This window comes from Anabrus simplex, chromosome 14 (genome assembly GCF_040414725.1).
Source record: "Anabrus simplex isolate iqAnaSimp1 chromosome 14, ASM4041472v1, whole genome shotgun sequence".
NCBI lineage: Eukaryota > Metazoa > Arthropoda > Insecta > Orthoptera > Tettigoniidae > Anabrus > Anabrus simplex.
In genome coordinates this window covers 97048003-97063699 of record NC_090278.1, presented here as the reverse complement: position 1 = coordinate 97063699, position 15697 = coordinate 97048003, and the positions used below count along the sequence as shown (strand labels likewise).

Here is a 15697-nt window from a genome sequence, read left to right as displayed (position 1 = left end):
ACATCTCCCTTGGTAAGTTATTCCAATCCCTAACTCCCCTTCCTATAAATGAATATTTGCCCCAATTGTCCTCTTAAACTCCAACTTTATCTTCATATTGTGATCTTTCCTACTTTTCAAGACGCCACTCAATCTTATTTGTCTACTAATGTCATTCCACGCCATTTCTACGCTGACAGCTCGGAACATACCACTTAATACCAATATAAATGGTCCGTTATTGGACATTATAAATTTTCCAGCTAACTCATTCTTGGTTGCCAGCGTTTTGCTCCCGTGTGCTGAGTTGGGCTCATCAGTTGTAGTCTACGCAGTGGCCTACACGGTATGCACTAGCCATGTGTCTTGGTGGGTGTGCTAGGTACCAACTGATGAGCCCAACTTAGCACACGGGAGCAAAACGCTGGCAACCAAGAATGAGTTAGCTGGAAAATTTATTATGTCCAATAATGGACCACTTATATTGGTATCATAAATTTACTCATTCGGGACAAATATTTCAGGTTCTCTATGGGAATCAACATCTATATCAACATACCACTTAGTCGAGCAGCTCGTCTCCTTTCTTCTTCCCAGCCCAAACTTTACAACATCTTTGTAACACTACTCTTTTGTCGCAAATTGTCCAGAACAAATCAAGCTGCTTTTCTTTGGATTTTTTCCTGTTCTTGAATTAATTAATCCAGGTGAGGGTCCCATACACTGGAACCATACTCTAGTTGAAGTCTTACCAGAGACTTATATGCCCTCTCCTTTACATCCTTACTACAACCCCTAAAAACCCTCATAACCATGTGCAGAGATCTGTATCCTTTATTTACAATCCCATTTACGTGATTTCTCCAATGAAGATCTTTCCTTATATTAACACCCAAAAGGAACTTTCACCCCATCAACGCAGTGAAATGACGTATGGCTTTTAGTGCCGGGAGTGTCCGAGGACATGTTCGGCTCGCCAGGTGCAGGGCTTTTGATTTGACATCCGTAGGCGACCTGCGCACCATGAGGGGGATGAAATGATGATGAAGATGACGCATACACCCAGCCCTGGCGCCAGCGAAATTAACCAAGGATGGTTAAAATTCCCGACCATATCAGGAATCGAACCCGGGAAAGGCCAGCATGCTAACCATTCAGCTATGGAGTATTGATACAGTAATTAAAACTGAGAGGACTTTTCCTATTTGTGAAACTCACAACCTGACTTTTAACCCCGTTTATCATCGTACCATTGCGTACTGTCCATCTCACAACATTATCGAGGTCTTTTTGCAGAGTCAGACCCATATAGGGCCCTACGACCAAAAATTCAAAGATTCCAACCCAGCATATCTGGGAAGACCATATCAAGAAAGCAACCTGTGCAAAAGAATCAAGACCCAAAATCAGACCCCCAGAAGACCACAATATGATGGAATCCATTACAGAAATGGAGATTTTAAAGGCTATGCAGAAAATGAGGAATAATAGATCTCCCAGACCAGATGGAATCAGGACTGAACATCTTAAGCAAACTACAGATGAACTGTTACCAGTATGGATGGCGCTATTAAACAAATGTTTGGAACTCGGGCGAATACCAAGTGAATGGAAGAAATCAACAATTAAGATACTGTATAAGGGAAAGGGGAGTACTGATGATCCAAACTCGTACCGAGGAATTGCATTGGAGTCAGTTGCCCTGAAGCTATTAACAGGGATACTGACAACCAGGATCAATGTAATTATAGACCCACTGCTGCCAGAAGAGCAATGCGGCTTCCATAAGCAAAGGTCAACACTCATGGCAGTAGAGAATCTAGTACAACATATAACAATGACGCTGGAGAAACCTAACGGCAAACTTTATGTATTGGACAGTACGCAATGGTTTGATGATAAACGGGGTTAAAAGTCAGGTTGTGAGTTTCACAAATAGGAAAAGTCCTCTCAGTTTTAATTACTGCATCAATACTCCGTCCACGCCGACCAAGTTCACCGTACTAAACCCGGGACTTCAACCAGACAACTTTCAGTTTAATGCCTATAGAACCTCATTTGGCTATGGAATATTTTCCCTGCCCCCTGTGATCATAAAATAAGATTAAACCACTCTGCATATTTCTGATATTGTCAATGCTGCAATCGTCTTCCAACGATTAAAACAACGGGACGCACTTGGTGCTAGACATTGTTATATCCTTGCTCACCAAGCGGCTCTCTTGTAAATATGTATATAAACTGTAAATTCTCAACTGTTCAATTGGATAATGTAAATTTACTGTATAGTTACCAACCACTGATAGTAATTTTTGTTACAAACATTGACGCCAAGCACTATACCCTTTCTCCCCTGACTGTTATAATGTAAATAATTTGTAAAAACGTTATAATTTCCTATGAGTGTGTCAATTATTCTTCAGAGCACCACTGCTACCTCTGCTAAAATTACCCAGTAATTTTATGCATTGGTGCCGACTACTTAGTCTATAAACTATATTGTCAACTATCACCATTGTACAAGTGTTTCTCGTACTTAATTTTCCCATTGTAATGTATATTAATGTGTGCATGTTAAATACTAATCACGTACCTGATTTTTGCCTTGAGGAGGTGATTTGACTGATGATGCCCTCAATGAAGGGCGAAACATGTCTCAAGTGGAATTAATAATACATTCCTAAATGTAAAAATTTATATGTATTGAATAGGTGACAAAATAAACCATTTAGCATCCTACAAACTTTATGTAGTTTTTGTTGAACACTTGAAGGCCTTTGATTTATTCAACAGAACTGTACTTATGAACAAGTTAGAAACACTAACAGGCAGAACAAGAACAACGACCCTCATATAGAATATATTAGCAGAAAACTACATACAAGTCTACGACAGAGTTGAGAATTCAAACTGGATAATGCAAACAAATGGCGTACTTCAAGGTGATCCCCTGAGCCCCACCCTATTTAATGTGCTCACATACGATGTTGGTGACAGAATTTGAGAAACAACAAAGGCAAAATTATACATATATGTGGATGATATGGCAATAGCTTCAGAGCAGATAAATGACTTGCAAAAGGCAGTGGACATATTAAGTGACTGGGCCCAGAAAAATGAAGTCACAATCAACGAGGACAAGACGGAAATGATTATTTTTCGAAACGATGGAAGGCCAGCAGTTTCCGACCAAGTGACCTGCAACGACAAGGAACTGAAAATAGTCAACAATTTCAAATACCTAAGCATTACCCTACAGGTTACAGGAAGAAGCTTTATGCTACACGTAAGATCAAAAACAGGTGCCGCAATAAAAGCTATAAACGACATTGGACATATAAATCTCATTTCACTGGAAACAGCAATGGCACTTTTTCAAATGAAGGTGCTGCTTGTTCTGACATATGGACTCAAGCTAATATGGGAATTCCTTAACTACAGGCAATTGGAAGAGATAGAAAAGACAAAATCCAGATTTCTCAAAAGAGACCTTGGTGTATCAAAGACAACCAGATCCAGACTGGTGTATGAGCTTGCAAGAGAAATGTTCCTAATAGAGGATCTATGGATAATTCTACTACTACCAACTTTGGAAAGTTACAGCAAGCTGCTCCAAGTTCTACAGAATAAAAAGCGGGATATACCGATGGAATTCTACACAATTCAATGCAATGCTGGACAGAAGATGGACGCAACCTCTGTGTGAAATGAGGCAAGTCGTGACCAGGCTTCCAGTTCATGGTTTCCACCACAAGATTTGCTCCCGAAAAGTGTTTCATGATCCAGATGAAAATGGCGTGTGTGAACTATGTAACAATACATGCGGAACTTACCACATAACTATGTGCTCAAACCGAACCAGGTCAATAGTGGAATATAGCAAGGAGTGACACGACTGCCTAGAACTAGGAAATTTGCTATATTTCTATGTAGGTCAAATTCTAAAAAGAATATGACATATATGTATCATTATGGCCATTCGGCCCCAATAAATTCTTTATTTGCAGTTGCTCACAATCTTGTAACTTATTTATTACTCTATACAGAATAACATCATCCGCAAAAAAGTCATACCTCTGATTCCACTTCTTTACTTATATCATTTATTTATATATATATATAAGAAAACATAAAGGTCCAATAATACTGTCTTGAGGAATTCCCCTCTTAATTATTACAGGGTCAGATAAAGCTTCACCTACTCTAATTCTCTGAGATCTATTTTCTAGAAATGTAGCAACCCATTCAGTCACTCTTTTGTCTAGTCCAATTGCACTCATTTTTTGCCAGTAGTCTCCCATGATCCAACCTATCAAATGCTTTAGACAGGTCAATCGCGATACAGTCCATTTTACCTCCTGAATCCAGGATATCTGCTATATCTTGCTGGAATCCTAGTGAGTATAGACACGAGTCTTTCACAAAAAATAACATCTAGTCGAGATACGATCCCGAGTATCCTACTAATGTGCTTCCAAATCGGCCAAGAAATTAAGTTGTCCAAGCACACAGAGATGAGCCTTTATCGCTTTTTAATCCCATGAGCTCATTTTGTTTTGCAGACAGTAAAATAATTATATAATAATGTGCCTTAGGGTAAGTAATAAGAGAGACTCAGTAATTTCAATTACTTTTTAACATAGTACTTGAGGAAGCAAAAACCAAAAGAAGCGATTATCAACAAGAGGTACCGGTACGTCTTCCGTGACTCAGACGTTGTTTAATTTTTTAGTGTTGATTTTGCTGCAACGAAAACCTACAACCTGTTCTCCAGTCAGTGACTGGGTCAGGAATGGAATGAATGACGCCCCCATCTTGTGGCAAGGATAGGAATTGTGCCGGCTGCCGAAGCCTGTCACACTTCTCTGGGGCAATGGTTAATGACTGACAGACGAAATTAAATGATAGTGGAGAGTGTTGCTAGAATGAAAGATGACAGGGAACCCGTCTCCGCTTTGTCCAGCACAAGTCTCATATGGAGTGACCGGGTTTTGAACCACAGAACCCAGGGATGAGAGTCCGACGTGCTGCCACCTGAGCCACAGAGGCTTCCCTCTGCTGTTATCATGTATATAAAGTATAAGTATATAAAGCATAATACAATATATAGGCCTACTAATGAAAAGTACAGATGTTAGGCCCCTTTAAACACACCCAGCAATATACTGAGAGCGAAAACTCTTGATGCTCAACATGCAGTGTATACATCATCATTATTATAAAATGTTTTCATTTCTAACTCTAAGTCGGACCATCTAGCGAACAACATTCTCTCTTTTAAATCTAAGAATTTCATTTTTGTCCGTATTGAACTGAGAATGGAAGATAGGAAACTTAAAAGGGTCCACCTTTTCAATACAAAATTGTTATAGTTTATTACAACATATATTTACATTTGGAACTAGTTTCGACGCTGTTTGGCGTCATCTTCAGCCAAAATGTGGGAAATAGGCTAGCATGCAGACATTTATATTACACAAGGCGTTATATTAAACAATACACATCTTGCAAGGAGATAAAAACAGGGACAAATATAGAAACAAATGAATCGTTGAGAAAGCAAAAGCAAAAGTTGTACATATTAAAAATAACAAGATGTGTGGTTAAGGTTATTTTTAATATGTATAACTTTTGTTTTCTCCACGATTCATTTGTTTCTATATTTGTCCCTGTTTTTATCTCCTTGCAAGATGTGTATTGTTTAATATAACGCCTTGTGTAATATAAATGTCTACATGCTAGCCTATTTCCCACATTTTGGCTGAAGATGACGCCAAACAGCGTCGAAACTAGTTCCAAATGTAAATATATGTTGTAATAAACTATAACAATTTTGTATTGAAAAGGTGGACCCTTTTAAGTTTCCTATCTTCCAACATTCTCTCTGACCAAGACGGCACATTCACCCAGCCCCCGTGCCAGAGGAATTAATCAATTATGGTTAAAATTCTCGACCCTACCGGGAATCGAACCCAGGACTCGTGTGACCAAAGGGCAGCACGCTAACCATTTAGCCATGGAGCCGGACTATACCTGTAGTGACAGTCATCAACACATCATCATCATCATAATTTCATTCTCATCAAGACACACAGGTCACCTACGGACGTCAAATCAAAAGACCTGCCTCTGGCGAGCCGAACTTGTCCTCGGACACTCCCGGCACTAAAGGCCATACGCCATTTCATTTTACTACAGGTATAAATTCTTAAAATTAAACTTGCTTCCAATGACATTCACAATGGATAAAATAGTATATTGATGAATGTCAAATTCATCCCATTTAATTAGTTGAGTCTATGGAAAATGCATCTATGAGAATTTCAGCATTCACATAATCATGAATATCACATGAGTACTGTCAGCTGAAACCCATAAATTGGGTAATAAGATGATGTTGAGGAGAAAATTTGCAGTTTTTTCTTGAGAGAACTTCAATTGAGGCCTAACATCTAAGTGTGACATTCGGGATTTGAAGTAAGCTTGTTTTAAATGGATTTTATTTAAGTGATTTGATTACTGTAATGTTGAAAAATTTATTCTCTATATACTTGCTAAGTCTAAATATTTTCAAATTGATGATGTGAAATCTTTTGATCAGTTCTACAATTTCAAATCATTCCTGAATAAAAGTAGGAATGACCCTGAATTTAACAAGTGACCTTGTAGTCAGGAATAGGCAAAGTATTTCAATTCACGTAAGTCAGTTCAGAGTTACTAAAACACTATACCAGGGCACAACACAAATGTACAGAGTATTTTCATTAATCTCAGCACATTGGACTGATAACAAAAAACCATTTCAAAGTAGAATTTGTGAAAATCCTCTTAATAGTTCAATATGATCTATGTATTTTTTTATGCAAGTATATGTTAAACACGCCAAAATTCCTAAAGTCAACAGAATCTTCAGAAAAGTACAGTACCAGCAAGGCGTGTAAATTAGTTTAATTGTTTAAATTGTGTATGAATTTTCTGCATATGGAAATGTATAAGTTTTATTTATGTGAAAATTAGGATATATAATTCAGACTCTCGATGGAGGATTTTTGTCCCCTTTTTCCCAGCATTGTGTTTGTATATGGTCACTCTAGGCAAACCCATCATAATAAAAGCCTAAAATCAGGGCAAATATTGTGACCTTGGAAGAAGTTAGGGCGTCCTCTGCAGGCGACGCACAATTCTTCAGCTACTAGGGGAGCTGTGAGAAGTGGCAAGCATATCATTACAATTCATCCAAATCAGGACAGTCAATATTCTGACCCTCTATGTGGATATTATTGAACTATCTTTATATACTTCTGAATTAATAGTTCTGTCTTCTGTAAACCCTGACATATTCACTTCCCTTCTTCACTAATAATCCCTGGAATGTCTTTCCTGAAACATGTTTCTGCCTTCTCCATTTTTTTGCTAAAATTCATGACTGCCAATTGTCGCCTTTAGCTGACATTTTTCGTTGCTGCTATATTCAACTTCCTAGCAAGTTGCTTCAATATCTCCTTACTTCCACAATCATTTGTATTTCTTTTTAACCTGTACCTCCTTGCCACTTCTGAAAGTACACACCAGTTTTACTTTAAACCCATCAGTGTTTACATTACTTTTTAAAGACTACCCCCATGCCTATCGTCTCAACCATATGATATTGCCTAACATTCTTACTTTTAAACCTTCCCTTTTTAACCACAATGAAAACAGCTTTGTGATTTCTTATACCATCTAACACTTAAGTTTCTCTAGAGAGCTCGTCTGGTATTCTCACGACTAGAATTTTCTTCCTTCCAGTTGGTTCTACTACTTTCGGATTCAGCTGTTCTTTCCAGTTAATACTTGGTAAAATGAAATCACGAGTCCCTAAGCAAAATTAATTTTGAAACCCCTTAAAACAGTGATGGTGAGAGACAGCGAGCTTAGCTCAATAATTGTATGAGTAACATTAAATTTGAGTTGATAAAAGGCAGTAAGAGGTGTAAAACAATTATGTACAATAGCTACACAATGAATTTAAAAAGTGTTCAGAAACTCCCCTACAAAAATGCTTCTGTACTTTGGAAGGGCTCAATGCATCACTGCATTATAAGAATCTCATATTTGGGAAGTTCCATACTGACTCTGTGGTTTTTCATGCATTTTCTTCTAAGGCACATTTGTGTATTGACTAGGGTGGACCAATTATATAACCTGCATGCATAACTTGAATGCATCACTGATGGCCAACAAGTCCAAGTCTGCTGAAACATTTCTTTCAATCGACAAGACAAAGTGAAAAAGGTCTTTCTTTTTTTCTGTAAATTTTCTAGGAATGCAGATAGCATTTTCCTAATAGATGATTTAATCTGTAATGCCACCCCTCTCCTAGATTTGTGGTTCTTGAGAGGGAACCACTGAACTGTTCCAAGTGCTTGATGGGAATTGTGATGTCCTTTAATCCTCGTCCTCTTGCGTGTTTTAATACCTAATAAATAGGTACATCACCATTAGATTTATGCTACCAAAGAAACAAGCTGTCAGAATTGAGTATCTGGTACCAGTTTGACTAGCCATGTGATAGGATTTGTCGCAACACTTTCTTCCAGGTTTTACCTGCTTTTCCGAGATGTAATATCTTGCAGGTTATAAATTTCATCTTCTTTGTCCGTATTGAAGATCTACTTGCGATACAAATTCTTATAATTTTGTTAATTACCACCTATTCAATACAATAGAAACATAATACAAACTTACATATTTATTAAGATGTTTATATGGTACAAGTTTCGCTCCTTTTTCGTGAGCATCATCAGCCAACTAGCATTCACTTAAGGTTGTATAAGATCATGAAACAATTCTTTTGGATCAAGATTATTCCTATAAAACTAATTGACAAATCTTGTAACATTTTAAAAGTCACACAACAATAAAATTATGTCTTTAAGTTAAAACTTTTTGTCTAAAATCTATCTAAGTCTAACATTTTATTGACGAAACTCATCTGGTAAACATATTTTAAATTGTTTAAAAAATAAAAATTTGTATGATTGTCATTAAAACTTCGTAAACTATATTGACAATTTTCTGCCGTTGATAATTATCTATGTTATGGACATTTGACTTGTTCTCGTTGCTGGATGTTAAAAATTAAATAATTGAAAAGGAGGTTCAACCTATTCAATACTTAAAAGAAAGAAATGTAGTAATTACATTCTTATTTAAATGGGACCGGTTTCGACCTTAGTCCAGGTCATCATCAGCCGTAAAAACATGTACAATGTTTATGAATATTGGAGGTCAGTTTCACACTCTGATAGGCACAAAGACACGACACCACATTCTGTCATGCACAAAGTCACAACACTATCAACTAATATACGAAGATCAAAAATAACTTGAAGTCGCAGACGAATAGATTTGTAGTAGAAAGCCGCCAGCTCCTGGTGATCAGCGCGGCACATTCAAGGTCATGTTGCTGGAGTAACATTTATACAAATGTATTGCTATTAATTTTATATTGTCAATAGGATAATATTGTTCGTGAACAAACTTCTTGATGAAACACTTTCTAATGCGATATTGGATTTAAAATGTTCTCGTATATTCCAAAATGGCTTGTTGGTATATCTGTAATGAAAGATAAAAGAATTATATGTTTATGGTTTTCATTATAATTCTGTATAACTTCTTATTGGAAGAATTGTCACTTTTCTTTCTGCTGCGTAATTTGGCCAGTCCACTTGACTGTAGCCATTCACCCAAATATTAGAATTTGTCCAGCACTCCGTTAACTGTTTCTTCTTACGACTGCATAGGATCACTTCAGTTGGTCTCTTCAAGCCTCGCGGTCCTCCCAGTAATTTATGCCCTTTCTGGTGTTTCTTTGTGGATGTGAAGCAGATCTTTAGTGTCCTGGATTTTTTTTTAAAACTTTATCAAATCTGCGGCATATTCTTCAGATCCTCTGATGATTGTTTACTGATATACCCTATTTAAAAAGCAAAACTAACTCCAAACAGGCCATACAAGCCACTGAAGGAGTGAATCATCCGTAACTTCGGCTAGCTTTTTTGCTACTTAAGTCGCACCAACAGATCAAATATCTTTTAGCAAGTGAAGGATTGGAAAGGGCTAGGATTGCAAAGGAAGCGGCCATGGTCTTAAAGTACAACCTGGTGTAGGCTGAGTGAAGCTCAGGCAGGGCACTTTGCATCTACAGAAGTGGAAATCTCAGTTTTAAACATTTTTTGGACCTCCTAACGGAGAACAGAATTTATGTCCTGCCGAGTAAATCGAGCACACCTTTAGCCTCTTAAATACAACTCAATTTTTTTTATCATTTTAGGACTTAAATTTTTTCAAAAGTGTAAATAATTGCTTAGATAAAAAACAAACAGGAGGAAGAATTGACCATTTCAATTGTTTTGATCAACACTACATGCAGGTACTTTACAGTAGTAATTGTAGAGGGAAAGAAAGGAGTTTGATCAATTCCAACTTGCAGCATTGCAAATGTATATTTATTTTAATAAAATTCACAATAAGGCTTTACAAACTAAAAATAGATCAACTTCAAATTAGAATCTGTCTCATCGATAACAATCTTAACTTGAGTAATACATACCTTTGAAAATGAAAATTTTAAGAAAATAAAAATAGCTCATCTTTCCATGTAGCACATGAGTAGTCTTCAGTGTTACGAAATGCTGGGCTTAGATGTTTAAGACGCTGGCTTTCTGACCCCAACTTGGCAGGTTCAATCCTGGTTCATTCCAGTGGTATTTGAAGATGCTCAAATATGTCCGTCTAGTGTCGGTAGATTTACTGACTTGTGAAAGAATTCCTGCGGGACAAAATTCTGGCATCTTGCCAACTCGGTTGCCTGTGTGTCAATTTTGAAGTTTTGTTTTACTCTATCAGATGGCAGAGTATCTATGGCCCAGTTTTAATTAATTTTATCACATACACACCAATGTGTTAGCAGACAGTCTACAACAAAGCATGTCGATTACTTTCTTCCACCCTTCAAAAATCAGACTAGCAATTCAGCGATCTTGCAATCCACAGTCTGACATTATCATTTTACTTCCCACTATCTTTGCAGTTTTCAGAGATGAGGTGCAGGAATTATACCCGCAGGAGTCATTTTACGTGCTAGTAAATATACTTATACAAGGCTGGCATATTTGAGTAACTTCAACAGGATCACACTCGTCAACCTTGACTCAAAAACCAGTGTTCCATCATCCGAGCCACTCTGCCAGGTTTGAGTTCATCAACGTACTGAGCTGCTAACACCAGCGTTGTTTACGACACATGCTTCATATGCTTTTCTATCTTCCCTTCATTACCAAAGTATGTTCCATGCCAATGAGATGAAATTTCTGACAAGTAGAACAGGAGAGATAAAACTGGATAAGAAAAGAAATGAGAAGGCTAGAGAACCCGTGCAGGACAGAATAGGATAGAGCAATGAAGGCTTAGTTGGTTAGGATATGTGAAGAGACCATCCACAAAGATGCAGGAGACCAAAAGACAGATGGCTGGAAGGAGAGGAGGAGTGGGTGAAAAAAATGGAGGACTGAACAAAAGTGAAGACAGATAGCTCTATGTTCTAATCAGAGCTGATGAGTGGCTACAAGACGTGCAAAATGAAGACTTGTACCCCAAGATTATTTGTGAAGTCAAAAAGCGTATATATATTCATCTCTGTCCAGCAGTAGTGTACTTGCCCGCAACCGTAGCACTAGTAATCGTAGATAGTGGCAGATTCAGAATTGTCTAGATGTGCCAAGGGATAGCTGTAGAAAGTAACAGCAATGACTATCAAATTGCACCCGAGTATTGGTATATTAGTAATGATGAATGAACCCAGGACAAAAAGTTCATGGATTTCATAAGTTTTATGTTACACTATGGCTTAAAATACATAAACCACCACTTTTTACATTCCAATTGCATAGTTAAAGGTTCTTGTAAGAAATGGCAACAAAACAAGTTGTACGCTACGTTCAATACATCTCATAATTTTCAGCTCAAATAAGTAAGGTTTATGTGTTACGACATAAGAACCCTGCCCTCATACCAGTACCAGGTACTATTTCGCTGTCTCGTTCTTCCTCTCCAGTGATTTCTTCTTGTACAATGCACACAACATGAACTAAAGGCCTTTGCAACATGATCCTCGTCTACAGAGGCAGAGATTTAACAAGATTGGATTTCGAGGACTACAGTATTTTTCTTGATCAGTTTGCTAATTTGTGCCACGGGCCTACCAGACTTGTGGCTTCTTGTCACACAGGGTTCTCTAGTCGTGAAAGTAACAATAATTCACCAGTTACTTTACAAGTAAATGGTAGAACCCAAAAGATTTCAGTAAATTTTCAAACACTAATTTAATATTGGGACAGTATCACAGAAGGAACACACACATCATGATCTTGAGGTTCAAATCCATTCACAAGTTCTGAGATACTGGAACCATTTTAAGGCAAATGATTCTCTAGCACTACCAATTTAACAATGACAAACGCTTAGTTTTCAAAGTGATATTTTTTCTCACATGTACAATTTTGTAAATTTACCAGCTGAGGAATGCTTCAAATATACAGTCTGGAAAGAATACTTTTAATTAAAAAACATTCCAACTTCCAAATCTTGAAAACACTCACTTCTCGCTGAGAAAATGCACCCGTAAGTGCAGACAATATAATTTTTTTGATTGTTTGAAAGGGTACATCTAAAACAGCTATGCGAGTGTCAAAACCAATGAAGGTTTTATCGTTTTTAATCACAAATGTTTCTGAAAATTCTTTCAAAATGGAAACAAGTCATGCTAACAGTAAATGATACCAATGACACAAAGAAAAGGTACATCATGGCAGAAAGTTCCCACACAGTTTGTTGCTTAGGGAAGTTATTACATAAATAAGACCTGCTGAAGAAATAACAGAACTTGTAAAACTCAAAAACAAATACAGTGGTGCTGTATAGTCCAGAGTAACTAGCCATTTTTGAAACAGTTATTGCTCGGCAACTGTTGGTTTGAGAATTAGATGCCCGAGTATTACGAGCAGCATGCCAAGATTTGCTCCTGCTTCAAATTTTCTAAACAACAGTCGTGCGCAGAAATTTTGTCGAGATGTACTAAAGTCCAAATATGAAAAAGTTGTCCATCACCTATTCTCACATCACTGGTGTTGTACACAATGAATTCTTAGCAGAGGGTCAAATGGTTACCCACTGGCATTGTCCCCGAGTCTCGATACATTGCTGCTGAATCGTGAGTTTATGACAAACATGAACACAACTGTAGTTCCCCATTCATCCTACACTCACCTCATCAAACTGAATTCCACCCGGAAAGGACGACGTTTTCGTCCAAAGTCCTAGGCAAAACTGCAGGAGATCCTAAAACTGTCTACCAGCAAGAAAAGATGGGAGCAGTACAATAATATGCTGCCACTAAGCCACCTGAACAGCGACTTTCTAAGTTCAGTTATCATTTGAACAGGCCTTATTCATCAATCTTTGTACTCTTTTACATGGTAATATATATATCATGAGGTTAAAGCTTTGTAAGTAATTAATAGAAAGCTTTACACCAACACAGTCTTATATTAACAGAGCAGTGAGCAATCAGGAGTTGCAACATAAAATTCAGGTTATAACCCAAACTAATCATGTAAAATCTCCTGTGACCTCAAAAACTGTGAACTACTGGGTATAAGAGGTTTAATTCTGAACATTTCCTTAAAGTAACTTACATCACAAATATAAAGAATAGGCTCTTAACATGCACATACATAACATTAACACAAAAGAAAACCGGGAAGATTCCAAGTTGTACAATTTGTACTGCAAGTAGATTAATTGCTAATAAAAAAACCCACTATTTCCCTTTTTACAGTCAAAAAAAGGTTCCACATGAACATGACAAGCCACAGGAGATCATTCTACTGAATGCTCGTGACCTGATGTTATATGCGTTAGGAAGTGGCTGGTCAACAGAAAATTTGCTCAAATACATTGGTAGAAACTAGAAACCTCCACCCACAATGCACCCTCTTAGGACAAGACCCTTAGTCCGATAAACTGACAATCTATCCTGCATTTTATAGCTCCAAAACTTAAGCTTCTGTAAACAATATTTAAAAATAAAATAAGATTGTAAACCGACTAAGGCAACATCTGCTAATGCAAGCAATAGACAATATGAAACAATGTTGCATCTTGTTTAAAGGTGGGGCAAGTAGGAACACCCATGAGAAACTGGGAGCACTATTATTCATTGGGTCGTCCAGTTAATCCAACAGCTGGTTAAGAGGGCATATTACAGTAAAACCCTGCTAAACTGAAACTGTGGCAAGAAAAACAAAGTTTATAATTTGCAGAACCGTTGCTCAAAGTTGAGCTAGCAAGGCTGCTTGCAGTAAGCAATATTTCTCTTACCCCCGCCCCACATTCGATAAAGCTACATATCATTAACTTCCCTCTATACACACGGGCGAAAAAGGAACCAACTGTAATGACTAGGGCTCGGAAGCGGAGGGAAAATCTTCAGTGTTTGAAGACGAGGCTACCATAATGTTCATTCTGGGTCACTGTAGACCAGGAGAGGACAGATTTTATTTGACCTTTTTACTGGCCCGTTTTTAGATCTTAACAGCTTTTTTGCATCTTCACCTCCTCTCGAGTACAGTTTTACAGTCCAATCTCAATTCAAATATCATTAGTTCAACCATAACCTCTTAAAATTTTTTCTCTAGTACCATATCTGAAGAGAGTGAAACCAGTGCTTGAAAAAATCCAGGAGTATCAAATTGTGTGCAAGAAAAGGAGAAAATGTTGTGTTTTTGAAGATGAAGTATGAACTTTTAACATCCGTTGAAATCGAGGGAAGTTTCATAATTTAGTGTCAGAAAATCAACGATCCCTTACACCTAAGAACTGTTGTGATATACTGCAAAGCCAACTGAGGTAAGGTTAAGCTAAATATGACTTCAGTTATACCAATTTCAGTTTATTTCTCAAAGATGTCCATTCATTCTACATGGAAAACATATTTCGTTCTAAAATGTGCAAGTACTTTTTAACAAATATGGAATTACTTTTTAAAATTATGTTGAAATGATGATGATGCTTGTTGTTTGAAGGGGCCTAACTTCTAGGTCATCGGCCCCTAATGGTACGAAATGTAATGACAATTTAAAAGTCCAAAATCCTCCACTGAACAGAAGTCAAAACGTGAGGACGAAGAATGCGTGGATGGATATAAATTTAAAACAATCACTGGATCCGAGCCGCAATGCCCCACGTTCCCAGAAACTAGCGTTAAACAATAGAATTACTGACCAAGGGACTGCTTCTAAAGCACAATACTGAATCTTTGATGCTTGTAGTCTAAAGGGGCCCAAAAGCCATCATAATGGTACTTATCGCTAGGAAAGTAGAACCATGGTATTTGTCATGTTGCGGTACTAATCAAAAGTAGCGTAGACTCGCGGTAATCTACACATTATGGTTCTACTCACAGGTAATGTAATGCGCACATGTAACGCAGATCTATGGTGTTTCTCACATTGCGGCACCATTTACAGGCAATGCAAACCTATGGTGTTCCGCACATAAGTATACTAACCACAGGACTCGTACTATCCTGTAGTGTTGCTCACATAGTGGTACTAATCACAGGTACTGTAAAACACAGCTTGAAGTACACACTGTCGCTACTAATCACAAACCT

At 37.5% G+C, this 15697-nt stretch overlaps 1 protein-coding gene across 2 annotated transcripts in view; it reads left to right on the top strand.

Annotated features, from left to right (window-relative positions):
* The window catches only part of LOC136885605 (gamma-tubulin complex component 3), a 309280-nt gene that overhangs the window by 98851 nt on the left and 194732 nt on the right, over positions 1 to 15697 (top strand). The gene's annotated exons all lie outside the window — the stretch shown is intronic.